Below are 15,415 nucleotides of genomic sequence, written 5' to 3' on the forward strand. Positions count from 1 at the left end.
TAGCTTTCAGCACATCTCTTTGTCTCTTCTGTCTGGGGAGGAGAGAGGACTGGGTAATAGAGTGCCTTTATGGGGTTCCTCTCACAGCACTGTTTGCTACAGCAGTAGTGCTTAGTGTGCATGCCCTGGCCCTGGGGAAGTGGGCAGCAGAACAGTCTCTAGCCCTGTGTCTTCTTTCCCTGTTGCTGATATAAAAAATAATCCCAACCTAAGAAAGGGTTTGTCTGCTTGCAATTCGAGGGTCCCTCTATCACATCCTGGTGGGTAAGGCAAGGTGGCTAGGTTAAAGGAGTTGTTCACATCATATGGAGAAAGCTGAGCATGATGAATGCTTGCTGCTATCCAGCTTTTTCTAGGACTCCAGCCTCATGCCCCCCACAGTAGATGGGTTGACGTAACCCAGTCATGTAATCCCCACAGTCATGTCCAGAGGCCCATGCAGTCAGAATCCTGAGGGGCAGAGAAACGGGGCTAATTTTTCCCAGCTCATTTCTGTTTTTGACTCTCCATGTGTCTGTAGTGGTTGTGACCATGGGGAACAAAGCAGCAAAAGGTCCACTGCTTTTGCTTGATTTGGCTCCTGCCAGGTCTACTGTGGCACGAGCAGCCAGTAGCCAATACATAGGGCTGGGGAAAGCAGAGGGCTAAGCAGGAGAGCCAGTGCTGTCCAGAGGTTTGGCTCACAACCTATAAGAGGCCTCGGGTACCTTGTCGGTTAGAGACCTGTGCTATAGAAAACCAGGCCCATAGTTGCTGAACATTTGCCTTCCCTATTCGGTCCCATGCCCTCTTGAACTGCCTGAAGACCTGTGAGGGGTAAAGAAGCCTCAACCGTTCACAAACTTATCTTTGTACCCAAGCCTCTTTCTCTCTTGGGGAATTTAAGTTTCCTGACTTTGAGAATGTCTTTGAGCACATGTATTCAGAAAATTCCACACCAGGAATCTTATCCCAGCCCTCTGGAGATTCTTTTTGAATTTGAGGCCAACATGATCTGCATAAAGAGTTGTCAGGCAGTCAGAACTCCACAGTGAGACCCTGCCTTAATAACAAGAAAGGCCTAATAAAGTGTTTGCTTACTGTGTCCTCCTATGTCTACCCAGTAAACTGACTTGTCGTTCAGTTTACTAGAGGGCAGAAACCACAGAAATTTTAGTTGTTTTACTTTCCTTTCATGAGGGGCCTTCAACAGCCATGGATGCACATTGAAGTAGGTGCTGTTGCTGCTAAGATAGTAATCTGCAGAGTGGGAGGAAAGCACTAGCTATGGACTGGAAACATGGGCATGTGAGTTAATCTGCTGCCCGTCTATCAGCCAGCCTTGGTCTAGAAACTCTGGGGAGCTGTACTGCCCAGAACCTTGAAAAGTACATTTGATACTTCCTAGTCAGCAGGAGTCCTCTTTCCTCCACAGAAAGGCTTCCACAAAGCCCAGCCACAGACACATGTGCTGTGCCGAAGCCCGGGGCCAGTTTCAGTGTTGCCTCTGCTCTGCTCATGCCTCAATCTCCTTATCCCCATGTCACCCTGGCCTGCCTTCTTATCTGACATAATTGGTAACAGAACGGCACTGTCTATAAATAAAAGCAGTGCAAATCCCAATCCCCTGCAGGAGCTGGAATGCAGTTTCTCGTTTGTTTCTTCTCTGACGGATAGCTAATAGGTTGGGAATTGCTTATCAATCAAAAACCATGGGTTGGCAATCAACCCTGTTTCCATGATAAGCTCAGGGCTTTTCTGTTGCTCTGCTATTGCATTACTTATTCTAGACTACATGATGGGAACGTCAGGGTTCTGTGGCAAGTGCACACTTAAGGCAGTATTAGAGAATTTCTTCCCACACATTCATTCAGAAAGATGGTGGTTAAGTTTGGTGTGTCCAATGTGTGCAGCTACATGTGTTATTAACCAGACACATAACATTTTCCTAGGTAATCTAATGTTTTGTCTATTTTAGCTAATGTGCTAGGATTTTTGTTTTTCCCAACGGTGGTGTTCTATGTTCTTGTATGTCTTCAATCTGTCCTTCAAATTGCTGTTAGAATATTTCTTCAAAATCTAAGGCTGATAATGTCAAGAAAGGCTAGGACTTGACTAGGATCGCAAAGATTTCTTAGGGGAAGATTTCAGTCCAGGGTTGCCATGGCAGTCCAGGTCTGAAGTGATGCAGGCTTCTGACCTTGGCACAAATAGGGGATCTGAGATGTATGTAGGGGTGGGTATATAGGAAGAACTGGCTGGCAGGTGTGGTGTTTTGGGTTGAAGGAGAAAGACACATTAGAGCAGTTCACTTTAAAGCTGGATTGTAGCCTTTGGTGATCCAGAGGAGACAACAGTTTTGTGGAGAAACCAGCATTGAGAAACTTAGTTTCACACTGTGTTAGGGTACCTGTTAGAATATGCCCCATAGTATTAAGTATCCATTGAGCTCTAGTGTAGGCCTAGCTCTGTCCCATCCGAACGGACGCACACATAAGGGAGCAGACCGTGCTCTTTGTAGAGGCTCAAGATGAAGTAACCCTAACTCTGGTACGTACAAGAACCACCAGAACAGTGGCCTTGTTAAACATGAAGGCCCTTTAGAGCGCAGGGTAGAGGACTATGAGGGACCTTCAAAAAGGAAAGGAAGGGGGAAAAAAAAAAGAGGTTGTGTAGAGAACGATCTTGGGGACGGGATCCCTCATTGTGGGGATGGGTGGTATGTAGACAGCTTCCTGTAAGCAACATCAAGGGTCTTGACCGCGGAAATGACAGGACCAGTCTTGTTATTTTTAATCATCTGATAGCAGCAAGATGAAAAAACTGGTGATAAGAGAGAGACTTGGAGAACTGCATGAGGTCCCCATTTCTTTTAAAGACTTTTGCTCTTAGTGGGGACTGTGAAGCCACCCTGCTAACCTGCCCTGAGACTGGCTGCTCTACGGAAAGACTGATCTGAAGGTTCCCAAGTTGCTAGAGTGAAGCTGGCTTTATCATCCAAGCATGATATCCTGACTACTGGAGTCAGTTCTACCATAGGCAGTTCTAAAATTGTCCTCATTCCCATGAGAGCAGTTACGGGAAATGCCAGCGTGCTACTAAAGGCCTTTGTCAGTGTAGCCCTGTGCCTCCCCCTTTCTCCCTCTTCCTGAAGTTATACATTCCCTGGGCTGATTCCACAGCAAGGGTGTTCCATCTTGCTCGCTTGATTCCAGGGTTCTTAATTTTGTGGTCCATTACCTTAGCTCCAGAACACAGTCCAAACACTAATCTCACTAACTCTTAGTCTTCAGAGGCTCCCTGATCGGCTTTCCTGCCACCTGAGCCCTTTGCCAAGTTTCCCATGGTGCACTAGCATCCTCATTAACTCATCATATCTTCGCATTTCTGTCAGTGTACACCCATCACCTACCCACCTCTTGAGCTGACCACATCACTCTTTGCCCTATACCATACTATTCTGGAGCTGATTTGCCCCTAAGTAATGGCACTAAATGGAGTAGAACAGATCCATTGTTCAGATCCCTGGACAAGGACTGGCTGGTGTCCTGTTGCCTGTGTTTGAATGGCCTTCCCTGGCACCTCGAATTTCAGCTACAGTTAGTTCTCTAACCAGGCAAGGGTTGCAGCAACTCCTGAAGAGGAATGGAGAGTGATGACTTGGTGAATGGGGTTCAGACCTAAGCAGTTCCTTAAGAGATGGCTGCCACTGTTCCTCTCATTGTTCTCAGTCTTCCTGCCCTCTTCCGTAATCTTTAAGATGCTGTCTTCCAGCTAGGCATAGTGCTGCCTTTCCCTAACCCCAGCATCAAAGGGCAGAGGCAGGTGAACCTCTGAGAGGGAGGCCAGCCTAGTCTATCTACATAGTGCCAGGAGCTACATAGTAAGTAAGACTGTCTTTAAAAAACAAGCAAAAAAAAAAAAAAAAAAGAATACTATCTTCCTGTGGCACTGGTAAATTTCCATGTTGCCTTCCTCATTGTCTGAGTTGTTGGGGGAAGTCATAGATGAAGTAGCTCTTGCTATATTTAGCTCTGTGTTGTTTGATCTGCAGACATATTTGCAGTTCTTTAGTACTCTTGCTCTGCCCTTCTAGAAGTTTCTTTCTCCCTTTAAGTTATCTGGTGTAGTTCTCACTTTTTTCCTGGTGGACTGGGTCTGTCCAGAAACATGGTCTGTCCCCATCTGTATGAAGAGTGGCCTCTCCAGTTCATCACATTGAGCAGGGTCACTGTACTAGGAGAGCAGACCAGGCGGGCATGGTGACAGCAGCAACTGTAGAACAACAGATAGCATTTCTTCATCCCTGCTGGGGACAGCCACTCTGCTGGGTGGGTGCTGATCAGCTCACTTATATATGAGGCCACTTGCTCTGTCAGGGCTACTGCTTAGTGAGTGGCTAAGGAGATCACTGGGCTCTGACCAGACCAAGAAAGCCATGGTCTGTCCTGCAAAATGAGGTCGTTGCATTGTGTTTGGCAAGATAGTGATGCCCTTTCTTTTTAATGATAAGTTTGTTTTTGTTTTCACTTTAAGGCTAACACAAGCTTTACTGTTCTGAAGTCCTATTATAAAATGCAAATAAAATACCTCAGAAAATATCATAGAGAGCACATTAGTTCTATAACACTCTCTTGCTTGTTTCAGTGAGTTTGAACGTTGTTGAGAATTGGGAGAGCTTGAGAGGTGGGAGCAACAGGAAGTTCGTTGGGTTTTTTTGGGTTTTGTTTTTAATCTAAGAGTTGACAGTTACTAAAAGCAGCCAGCAGAGGGCCCTGGAGCCTGACTAATACGCCTACATTCCAGGATAAGCTTCCACAAGTCCCTGCCTGCAGCCAGTGACTAGCAGTCCTCACCTGGGAAAAAATAGCAGTACCACAGAAAAGATAGGTGTACATGAGAAACGTGCAGGAGAAGATAACAACCAAGGTGGGAAGGGAGGCACACTCCAGACGCAGTCCAGACACTAAGTGTGGGTATGAAAAGCAGGCAGGGTAACAGCTGAATGTGGCTTATAGCATGTTTTCTGTTAGTATAGTCTGCCAGAAGCTAGCTTACAGATATGTAGTGGCTCTGCATGTCTTCCCTCTATCATTTTTTCTAGACTTTGTCTGTCTGTCTACCTGTCTGTCTGTAACATGGTTCTCTGGGTAGCAATAACAATCTTCAAAGAGGGGAGAGAACAATCTGTTCTTTTATGTCAGCATGTGGCATTGCCCACAATATTCGCAGAGCAGAGGGTAGGACTTCCTAAAGAAAGATGGCCGAGGGGGTTGGGGATTTAGCTCAGTGGTAGAGCGCTTGCCTAGGAAGCGCAAGGCCCTGGGTTCGGTCCCCAGCTCCGAAAAAAAAAGAACCAAAAAAAAAGAAAGAAAGAAAGATGGCCGGGGGCTGGAGAGATGATTCAATGGTTAAGAGTATTGGCTGTTTTCCCAGAGGACCCAAGTTCAATTCCCAACACATGGCAACTTAAAACCCTCTATATCTACAGTCACAGGAGATGTGACTCCCTCTTCTGACCTCTATGGGTACTACGCACACACATAGTGCACAGACACACAGGCAGAACATATACATATAAAGGAGGATAAAAATAAAATCTCAAAAATTTTTGAAGAAGGTGATGTTCCTTGCTTGAGGCTGAGCAGCCCCCAGATGAAGGGCTCCTACTTTGACTGTACCAGTGGAAAGTGAACTCGTTAAACTGGATGCGTTCAGGGGCTTCTCATTTCAATACTTGGGAAGCTGTAGTGTGAGAACTGTGACTTTGGGACTGGCCTGTCTCGGAGTGGAAGCAGAGGAATGACATTCTCACTATAAGCCGTCATACAAATCTATTATAGGCTGCGTTTAGCCTGTACAGTATCTTACTGAGACCAGGACCTCCCTGTGTTCCTTAAAATCATTTCGTGTGTCTCATATGTCTTGGTTTCGTTGTGTTACTACAGAACAATGTTTTCTACCCATGGGAAGCAGTGAACCTTGATGAGGTTATATCCGCACCCCTAGTCCTACATAAGCCCACACCTGTTCAAAGGCCCCAGGCCAGCCTGTAACTAGAAGCATGGGGACAATGGCTGGAGAGGAAGTGCCTGAACCTTGAGGCCAGTGACTTTTGTGTGTGTCATGGCTCAACTGTACCAGGCGTTTAGGTGTCCTTTCTTTCCTTCCCTGTTGTTAGGCCAGAAGAGGGCCTCAGGTGGCAACGGATGGATGGAGACAGACAGACAGACACTTGCTTCCCCTCCCGCCTATGCCTGTCCAAGTGGTCCTTTGTGTTCCAAGAGCCCCTTTGGGGGGAGGTAGCTAGACAGCTGGGCATTGGGTCAGGACAAGGCAACTGAAAAGTAGCTGGAGCACAGCTGCGGCTGCTGCCGGAAGGCCCTGCAGTCGGTTTTCCTGCTGGCAGCGCAGCTTGGGCTGGAGCCTTACACCTGCTGTTGAGACTCAGTACTTCATCAAGTGAGTCAATGAAACTTTAAAGTGTGCGTCTGGGAGAGACACAGTCTCTCTTAAATGGGAAGAGCTCACTGAGGGAGGGGACACCCAGGTCTCACCTGGCTTGTGTGGTTCCTGCTTGCATTGGTTTGAATGAAGAAGGGTGAGTCACCAGAAGAACATGCTGTCACATGTGGATCCGAGGTAATGTTTTGTGGGTGCAGGCTGATGTCAGTAACCCTTTAGCGAGGCCAGGCAGTCAAAGTGGAGCAGGAGAACATTCTCTCTCTCTCTCTTTTTTTTTTTTTTTTTTTTTTTGGTCTTTTTTTTTTTTTTTCCGGAGCTGGGGACTGAACCCAGGACCTTGCGCTTCCTAGGCAAGCGCTCTACCACTGACCTAAATCTCCAACCCCCTCGGCCATCTTTCTTTAGGAAGTCCTACCCTCTGCTCTGCGAATATTGTGGGCAATGCCACATGCTGACATAAAAGAACAGATTGTTCTCTCCCCTCTACCACTGAGCTAAATCCCCAACCCCGAGAACATTCTCTTGAATAATACAAAGGTAGGAGGGGCTTGAGGCTAGGTAAGGGCCACAGCAAAGTGCAGCATACGCACGTAGCAGCCCTGTGTGTGAACACTCAGAGCCATGCATTTCAGGTCCGCCAGAAGTCCCCAGTCTGTAAAGTGCATACCCAGAGATGGTAATCTGGGCCTCTAGTACATATGTATACCCTGGGTCCTCACTAGTAATATTTAGTATTGTGATTACATATAACATATGAAAAATCCCCAGTTTCTGAATCTCTTGAATTTAGAAAATGAAAATGGATCCTGCCTGGTAGCTACTGGTCGTGCCTGTTGTTACAGATTTTCAACTGCGGTTGCTGCTTGCCATGCAGGCATTTTGAATTCACAGATCTCAATGTACACAGTGCTCTGCTAAAAGGCAAGAAACAGAGTGTTGATCACCTTTCATTTCTACTTCTCACCCGTGTCTGACGTGTTTGACGTGCCTGAATTAAATAAGTGCTGGAATAGGTACTTCATCACACTGAGTACCATAACTACAGATTTAATTCAACATAAATCCTGTGAACTCTGGAACCTTCTCTGTCCTCAGAACGTGATCCACAGTCAATTGCTATTGAAGTAGGTCAGCTGGATAACTCTGTTGTCGGGCACTACAGTAAATGGGGTGTTGCTCTGAAGTCTGGGTTCCTTGGTTCTCTTCTTCATTAGCAGACACAGCCTCCGTCAGAGCATTTTTTTGAAGGCTGGGATTGTTTGCCTTAAGCATCAGTGGAGATTAGGTAACTCGGAGTCTCAGAATTGTTACTTTCAAGCAAACATGTTTAGAGGCAGCTGCTTTCTGAAAGCCTGTGCTCATACAAACGGAAAAACACTTGGTGTCTGTCTTGGTTTTGCGGGATTTAGTACTCATAGTCTCTATAAGTACCTTTCTGTGCATTCCCCAAATTGTGACAGAATATCTCCAACATGGTTCAGGCAAGGAGGACACAGTGTATAACATGAGTCCAGGAACCCAGCTTCTCAACCTTCATCACCCTTTCTACTGCCTCGCAGGGCCTTTTCTCAAAGCTTTGAAGGCTAGAAATCCAAAATAAGGGTTGCCAGGGCTGGTTTCTCCCAAAACTTCTCTCTTTGATTTGAAAATGCAGACCTACATCTCCAGCCATGTTGTCCCTTTCCCCAGCAAAGGCAGGTTTTCTCTGTGTAGTTCGGGCTGGCCTCAAACTCAGATCTGCCTGGCTCTAGCCCCGACTTTAAATGTATATTTTATTATTTTTAATTACAGGTATTTATATGGGAATATGCACATTCGTGCAGGTACTCACAGAGTCAGAAGGTGTCAGATAATCAGACCTGGAATCATAAGCAGTTGTGAACTACCTGGTGTGAGTGCTAGAACTGAATTCTGGTCCTTCAGAGGAACAGCAAGTGCTCTTAATCATTGAGCTGTCATTCCCCACCCTGAAGCCATCTTTTTTACTTTTTGAGACAGGTTGCTCGGGCAGGCCTTGAACTTAAGATACTCTTATACCCCAATTGGTCCTTGCTCTTACATGTGCCTCTTTTTGTGGTTGGGAAAACAATAAGAAGCTAGCATGGTTCTATTCGGGGCTACAGTTGTGCCAAAGGAAGCTAGTAATACACCAGCACCAGCCCTGACCCTTGCTTGGTGCCTCAACTTTCACACAGGCACACGCAGAGCTGCTAAGCCTAAGTAGCACTTAGCCAGGGCTGTGGGCAAGAGTTACACTGTTCTTGGTGACACTTTATCCTATTGTCCATCTGTGTCATTCTGAGCTCTTACCTTAAGGAAAAGATAAGGATGAAAACAGACTGGCAAAGGTGTCTGCAAAGTTACTCTGGGCCTTCACTCCTGAGAAAGACTCAACACTGGCTCATTTGTGACAACAGTTTATAGCCCAAACTGGCCTGGAGTTTACTATGTAGACCAGGCTAGCCTGTAACTCATGTTAATCCCCATGCCTCAGCTCCCAAGTCCTTAAGCCTGGTCTACATTAGAGTTCCAGGACACCTAAGAGTACATAGAGAAACCTTGTCTTCATTTTTAAAACAAAACAAAACTCATATACACATTTAATACTCAGAGGCCAGCAAGGGCTACATAATTAAGACACTGTGCATGGTTGGAGATTTAGCTCAGTGGTAGAGCGCTTGCAAGCGCAAGGCCCTAGGTTCGGTCCCCAGCTCCGAAAAAAAGAAAAAAAAAAAAAAAGACACTGTGCACTAGTGGCACATGCTTTTTTGATCACAATACCAGGAAGACAGAGTTCTGTGAGATCAGAGACCTGGCTGATCTACATTGTTCAGGACAGCTAGAGTTACACAGTGAGACTGTATCGCAACAACAAATATAATTAAATCAAATCAGGGTCTTCCTATTAACTCGGTAGACTTCATTTGGAGCCAAATGGGCGAAAGTTTCATAAACATTACATGAACTCTGCTAGTCCTTTATCCATACTGAAAAGAAAAAAGAATGACCACAACTTTCCTGTGATTACTGATGGCAAAAATAGAATCTCCAGAGAATACACCTGATCAAAATAGGTATCAAAGGATCAGCAAAGCTTGTCAAATGAGTCAGGGCTTCCCAGACTGCAATGTGTCGAAATCACTCTGTCATCTTGTCACAGTGCCATTCTCATTGTTGGGGTTCAGGGTAGAGCTGGCCTTTGTACCGTCTGTCAAGTCCCCAGATGAAGACACAGCTGCTCGTTCTGAGTAGAGAACTAGGTGACCAGTTTTTACACCTAGATGGACTATCTCTAGCCACTTTCCAGAAGCAGATCTCAAAAGAATAAGCTAGCAGCCCATCAGGCTTATCCTTGGTACTGAATTGTCAGAGGGGCAGAGCCAGGCTGTTCCAGGAAATCAGTGTTTAGTCTGCTGAGTCAAAAGCTATACCCTCACTGGTCCTTGCACTGCCCAGAAGAAAGCAGAGTCAAGGTGTTAAACTCCAGCCTGTTCCCATCAAGGCTAAAGCCTGAGCTCCTCTCACACATTCACATTCTGTTTCTGTTCCTGTCAGGGGATTGGGCAGCAGATAGGGAGACTTGAACCTCAAAAATAAAAGTGGAAGGAAAACCAGTGGGGTGTTTCAGTTAGAGGCCCCAAAGTACACCTGAAATCAGGACCCAGAGTCCATGACTACAAAACATAACTGTTTGTCATTTCTGCCTCCAGTCTCTTTGCCCAGGTTGGGAAACAGCAAAGTATGTTTCATAAAGCAGTCTCCTGTCGGGAGACTTGAGCTAACTCATCAGGTAAAAAATAGTTGCTATACCCACTACACTCCTGCTGCAAGGTGGGAGACAGACAGGAGACTCAGAGCTGGTAGGCCTTCTAGCCTGGGGACACAGGACAACAGAAATGAGACCCTTCTTCAGAAAAGGCAGAAGACAAGAGGCAACTCCTAAAAGTTTTTCCTCTGAACTTAGCAGGTTCGTGGCACATGTGCACCCATACATCACACTCTGACCACACTCACACAAAAAGGAAAGTAGAGGGGTTTTTGTTTGGGTTTGGTTTGTTTGTTTTGTTTTTGTTGGTTGGGTGTTTTTTGTTTGTTTGGTTTGGTTTGGTTTTTGGTTCTTTTTGAGACGGGGTTCTCAGTGTGACAGAGCCATGGCTGTCCTGGACTTGATTTGTAGACCAGGCTGGTCTCACTCTCACAGAGATCTGCCTGCTTCTGCCTCCTGGATGCTGAGATTAAAATCGTGCACTGCCACGCCTGCCATTGAAATTTCTTTTTCTTAAGGCTCCAAAAAAAATGTTGAGTGGGGATCATGGTCAGATAACAGGAGAACAGGCTAATACAGGACAGGTCCTCATCCTCAAAGCCCGGGTCTTAAAAGAATGTCAGTAGAAACAGCAAGATGTGGCTTGGGTCTGCAGGATGCATATATGGGTAGTATAATGAGCAGGTAAGAGTAACCAGGGCAGAAGAGTAAGGAGAAGCTCATTTTACACCCATTTCCAAGAACTAGTTCTTCTATCCCATGTTCTTCCAGAAACCAATAGCAACCAAAAAATAAAAGTTGGAGCTGAAGTTTGTGGTTGGTCTTAGGAAGCTGCATCTAAGTTTTTGTTTTACCTTACATGACTGTTGCAAGTCTATTTCATCCATGATCACATTTTTGACCCAGGAACTGCTGGTGTTAGTCCAGTTCTCTTTGTGTCTGTAGCTGCTCCAGGAAGCTCTACCTTCTCCTTCCTGTAGGGCTTTGGGTATGTGCCTTTCCCTCTACCCAGAACACTTACCCTGCCCATACCCAGCCCATCTCTGTCCACACCTCCTCAGACACTGCACATGACATCAAATGAAGCACAGCAACATTTTCTTCCGGGATAATTCTCATGGAGTTTGGAGATGTGCTCATTTGGTAGGGTGCTGAACGGCATGCACACAGCCTCACATCCTATCCCAGTACTCCATAAACCAGATGTGGTAGTACTTCTCTGTAATCTTTGCACTCCAGAGCAGAGACAGGGGATTATCTTGGGCTAAGTAGTTCAAAGCCAGCCACATGAGACCCTTGTCTCATAAAATAAGCAAACAAAACACTTCCCCATAAGCCTTTTTTGTGAAAAGTTGAGTTCATGAAATGGTTTGAGTGAAGTCACCAATGACCATGCTGTGGGGCTATTTTGTGAGCAACATTGGTTCCCTCAAAGGTAAGTGATTGACCTGAGACTACATCTCTTGATTGACCTAAAACAGAACCACAGACTATGCAGACCTGCCTGAGAAATTGACATGCCACTTGCCGTTACTGTCAAGATACTGACCTCTCCTTGATGTTTTCCTGTTTAGTCGCAATGTTTAGGTTTTGTCCTGTTTTGCTTTGACAATGTCGTGAACATAGACCCTAAGACATTGGTATAAGCCTGGTCATACCTGGGTACTAGGTCCAGGAAAACCAGTGCACTTCTAGAGCATGACTCATTTTGAGTGTGGGTTAGAACCAGTAAAGTAGCTCTCAATCAAGTACGGTGAAAGGGATCTACATCTTCCTTCTCCCCAAGATGTCAAGATATGCCCAAATCCTTGCAGCCAGAGGCAAAACTGAAGGCTCTCCCTGCCCTCACAGAACTGGGAGGTGGAAACATGCAGGTTGAGAAGGTCAGCCAGATTAAGCTGCTGTTGTGGGTGCCTTTCTCATCCCTACACTGAGCAAGACCTAAGCTGACCAGGTGATTGAAGCTTGGGGTGGTTCACCTATGTGGTTCATGGTGCAGGCTTGCCTTCTACATGTCTGCTTTTGTTTCAGATTCATACTGAACGCCCAACACTCTTGATTTCCAGTCCTCAGTGGAAATAAAGTGGGAGTATGTAAGCTAGACTTAAAAGGCCACTGAAAACAGGAGCTGACTGGCCAAAACAGTCACGAGGACTCCAAAAAGGCCTGGCAATTCTGCAAACATACGGAGTGGGACTGCTGCCCCAGACCACATCTCAAAGGAACCAGTGGTAAACCTTGATGCCTTAGCCACTGATTATAAGGAAAAGATTGAATTGCAGGCCCAACACTAAGAATGTTTTCCCATATGGTTGAAAATGAACAGTGCAGATCTGTACAGGCATCTGAGAAATACAGAATCACAGCAGTTCTTTAACTCCCCAACAATTAACAGGACATCTTTCTGGGTGTATGCTAATTCTTATTGCTTTAATGTTCGTAGCATTCTAAACATTTAGTCCATTTCAAACAATGAAATAATCCCCCAAATTTAACCAGAGTAGAAAGGTGATGGAGGACTGAACCCCAGAATGAGCACCTTCTTAACCTTATGCCCCACATGGGTTGTACCTGGTTTCTGATGGCATGGCTAACCCAGGAGGTACATACCTCTTTTCAAGTCATTGGGAATGCACAGCTAACAATACCTGTTAGCGAATACAGAAAGGACTATTTATCTGAATTAATCATGACTTCTACCCAAAGCACGCTACATGCTATCAGTACTATCCTCTCCCCCTCTCTTATTTATTTAGTACAAGGATCAAACCTGAGCCTTGTACATGCTAAGCAAGCACTCTACCTACCACTCAGCTACTTACAAACTCACTCTGCTTTTCTAAATTCACTCCCCTTAAACTGTAAATGGTCTGTGTGTCCTTCAATATGCATCTTGAAAACGTGAGTGTCTCGGCTTGTGGGGTTTTATTAGAAGGATTACATTTCATGCAGCAGGGATGTGCTATGGTTCTCATCTGTTTCCTTTGCCCATACACTGTTGGGTTAGCGTGACTTTACTATAGGTAGTAGGCTGCCTCCTGGAGTAACAGACGACTGTGACTTGGCCCAGAGTAGTGACTGTTTGGAAACATATACTTACAAGGTAAAAGGCTGGGACCATCATTGCCCTTCTGGGATGGTGACAGGGCAAGCTGAGTTTGCTGGCTACTCCTGCCAGGCCTAGATTCTCAGCAAACTCTGAGAAGCCCAGAGTAGCCTAGAAGTGAGCAAAGGCAAGCTCTGGGGTTTTTTCTTTAATTTCAAGATCTTTCATTAGTTAGGTCCTTCAATCCCTGCCACATTCCCTGCTCCTTAGCCACAGTTAAGATAGCCCCTGTTCCTGTCTGGTGTTCATGCAGAATTCTTCCTCTTTCTCCCAGTGACCACAGGGATTTCTCGGTATGTGAATGAGCCTTAGCCAGGTAGTAGTAAGGCACCTGGGAGACAGAGAGAGACAGGTGGGTCTCTGTAAGTTTGAGGCCAGCCTGGACTGCAGAGTGAGTTATAGCCAAGGCTACAGAGAGAAACCCTGTTTCAAAAAAGAAAGAAGGAAGGAAGAATGAGCTTCAGAGCTGGGATTTGGTGGTGCAGGTCTTTGGTCCCAGCACTTGGGAGGCAGAGGCAGAGAGATCTCTTGAGCTTGAGGCCAGGCTGGTCTACAGAGTGAGTTCCAGGATAGCCAGGGCTACACAGAGAAACCTTGTCTCAAAAAACAAACGAACAAAAAAACACCCCAAAACATAAATACATAAATAAGTGAACGTTAGGTACTTTTTTTGTTTGTTTGTTTGTTTGTTTGTGTGTGTGTGTGTGTGTGTATGTATGTATGTATGTATGTATGTATGTATGTATGTATGTATGTGTGATGGTGCCAGAGAACTGGAGTTACAGATAATTAAGAGCTACCATGTAGGGGGCTGGAGAGATGGCTCAGTGGTTAAGAGTGCCGACTGGTCCTGAGTTCAAATTCCAGCAACCACATGGTGGCTCACAACCATTTGTAAAGAGATCTGATGCCCTCTTCTGGTGTGTCTGAAGACAGCTACAGTGTACTTATATATAATAAATGAATAAATCTTTAAAAAAAGAAAAAAGAGCTACCATGTAGGTGCTGGGGATCAAACCTAGGTCCACTGGAAGAGTGCTCTTAAATACTGAGCCATCTCTCCAGCCCCATCAGGTACTTTCTTAAACCCATTTTTGAATGATTGAATCTCTATTAGCTTATGAACATTTTTATTTAACATTAAGTCAGGGCATGGGTATATAAATGTTTAACTGAAGTAACAATTTAACAAAACAAATTGGTATGTGGAATGCAAACTTTTCTATCCTAATGCAAAACCCACTGACCATAATCTTGTGGAATGATTTTGTAACCCACCAAAGGGTTGCAGTTCTTAAAATCATAACTACAATGACTTTGACCACCCGACTGTAGCTATGTGGAACCTATATAATAAGCAGATGCCTCTAGAAGGGCCTGAGTCACAGCCTCTGCCCTCCTGCCCTTTCAAGGCTATAGGGACTGAACTCTTGGCCACCAAGCAGAGGTGAACAAAGCCTCAGTCTAGTGGAGGTGTGGCTCAAGCCTGAGATTCCCTGAGAAAGGGCAGCCACCAGGTAGAGGTTCTTTAGAATTAGCTTATACATTCAGAATATCTGTGACTACCCTTACTCTGGATCCTCCATAGGCTCTAATTATCACCTGCCAGACCCAGGCAGCCTCATGCCCTCACATCCCTGGCTTGATTTCTCTTGACTAATCATCTCCCTCCCTCCTCCCAGTTCCCCAAGTCATCACAAAATATGCCCACCTTGGCTTCTGTACACCTTTACTTCAATACAGGTCTAGACCCCTACTCCCCACCTCATGACTGTGACCTTCGGCACTCTACCCAATCCTGATGACTTTGCTTCCTGAGTTTGTGCCTGAGTACTTACAGTGCTGTCTCATTTGTTTTTCGCTTGTTTGATATGTCATTGCCCCGTCCAGTGTAACTTCCTAGCAGGCACAGATTTTTTTTTTATTCTTTGTATTCTTTTTATTCCCAAGAATAGGGCCTATATAGTGCCTAGAGGGAACTCGAATGGATGTTTGTAAGCTCCTGTGTAAATGTTTCCTTGCCCAGGGGTTGTAAATAATCTGCTAAAGAACCTCAGAGAAACCACACTCAGGTTTTCCTAACTTCTGGGAAGGAGTTG

At 45.4% G+C, this 15,415-nt stretch overlaps 1 protein-coding gene across 6 annotated transcripts in view; it reads left to right on the forward strand.

Moving 5' to 3' along the window:
• Rnf216 (ring finger protein 216) overlaps positions 1–15,415 on the forward strand; it is a 123,300-nt gene that overhangs the window by 67,611 nt on the left and 40,274 nt on the right.

This window comes from Rattus norvegicus, chromosome 12, assembly GCF_021556685.1.
Source record: "Rattus norvegicus strain SHRSP/BbbUtx chromosome 12, alternate assembly SHRSP_T2T, whole genome shotgun sequence".
Lineage (NCBI taxonomy): Eukaryota > Metazoa > Chordata > Mammalia > Rodentia > Muridae > Rattus > Rattus norvegicus.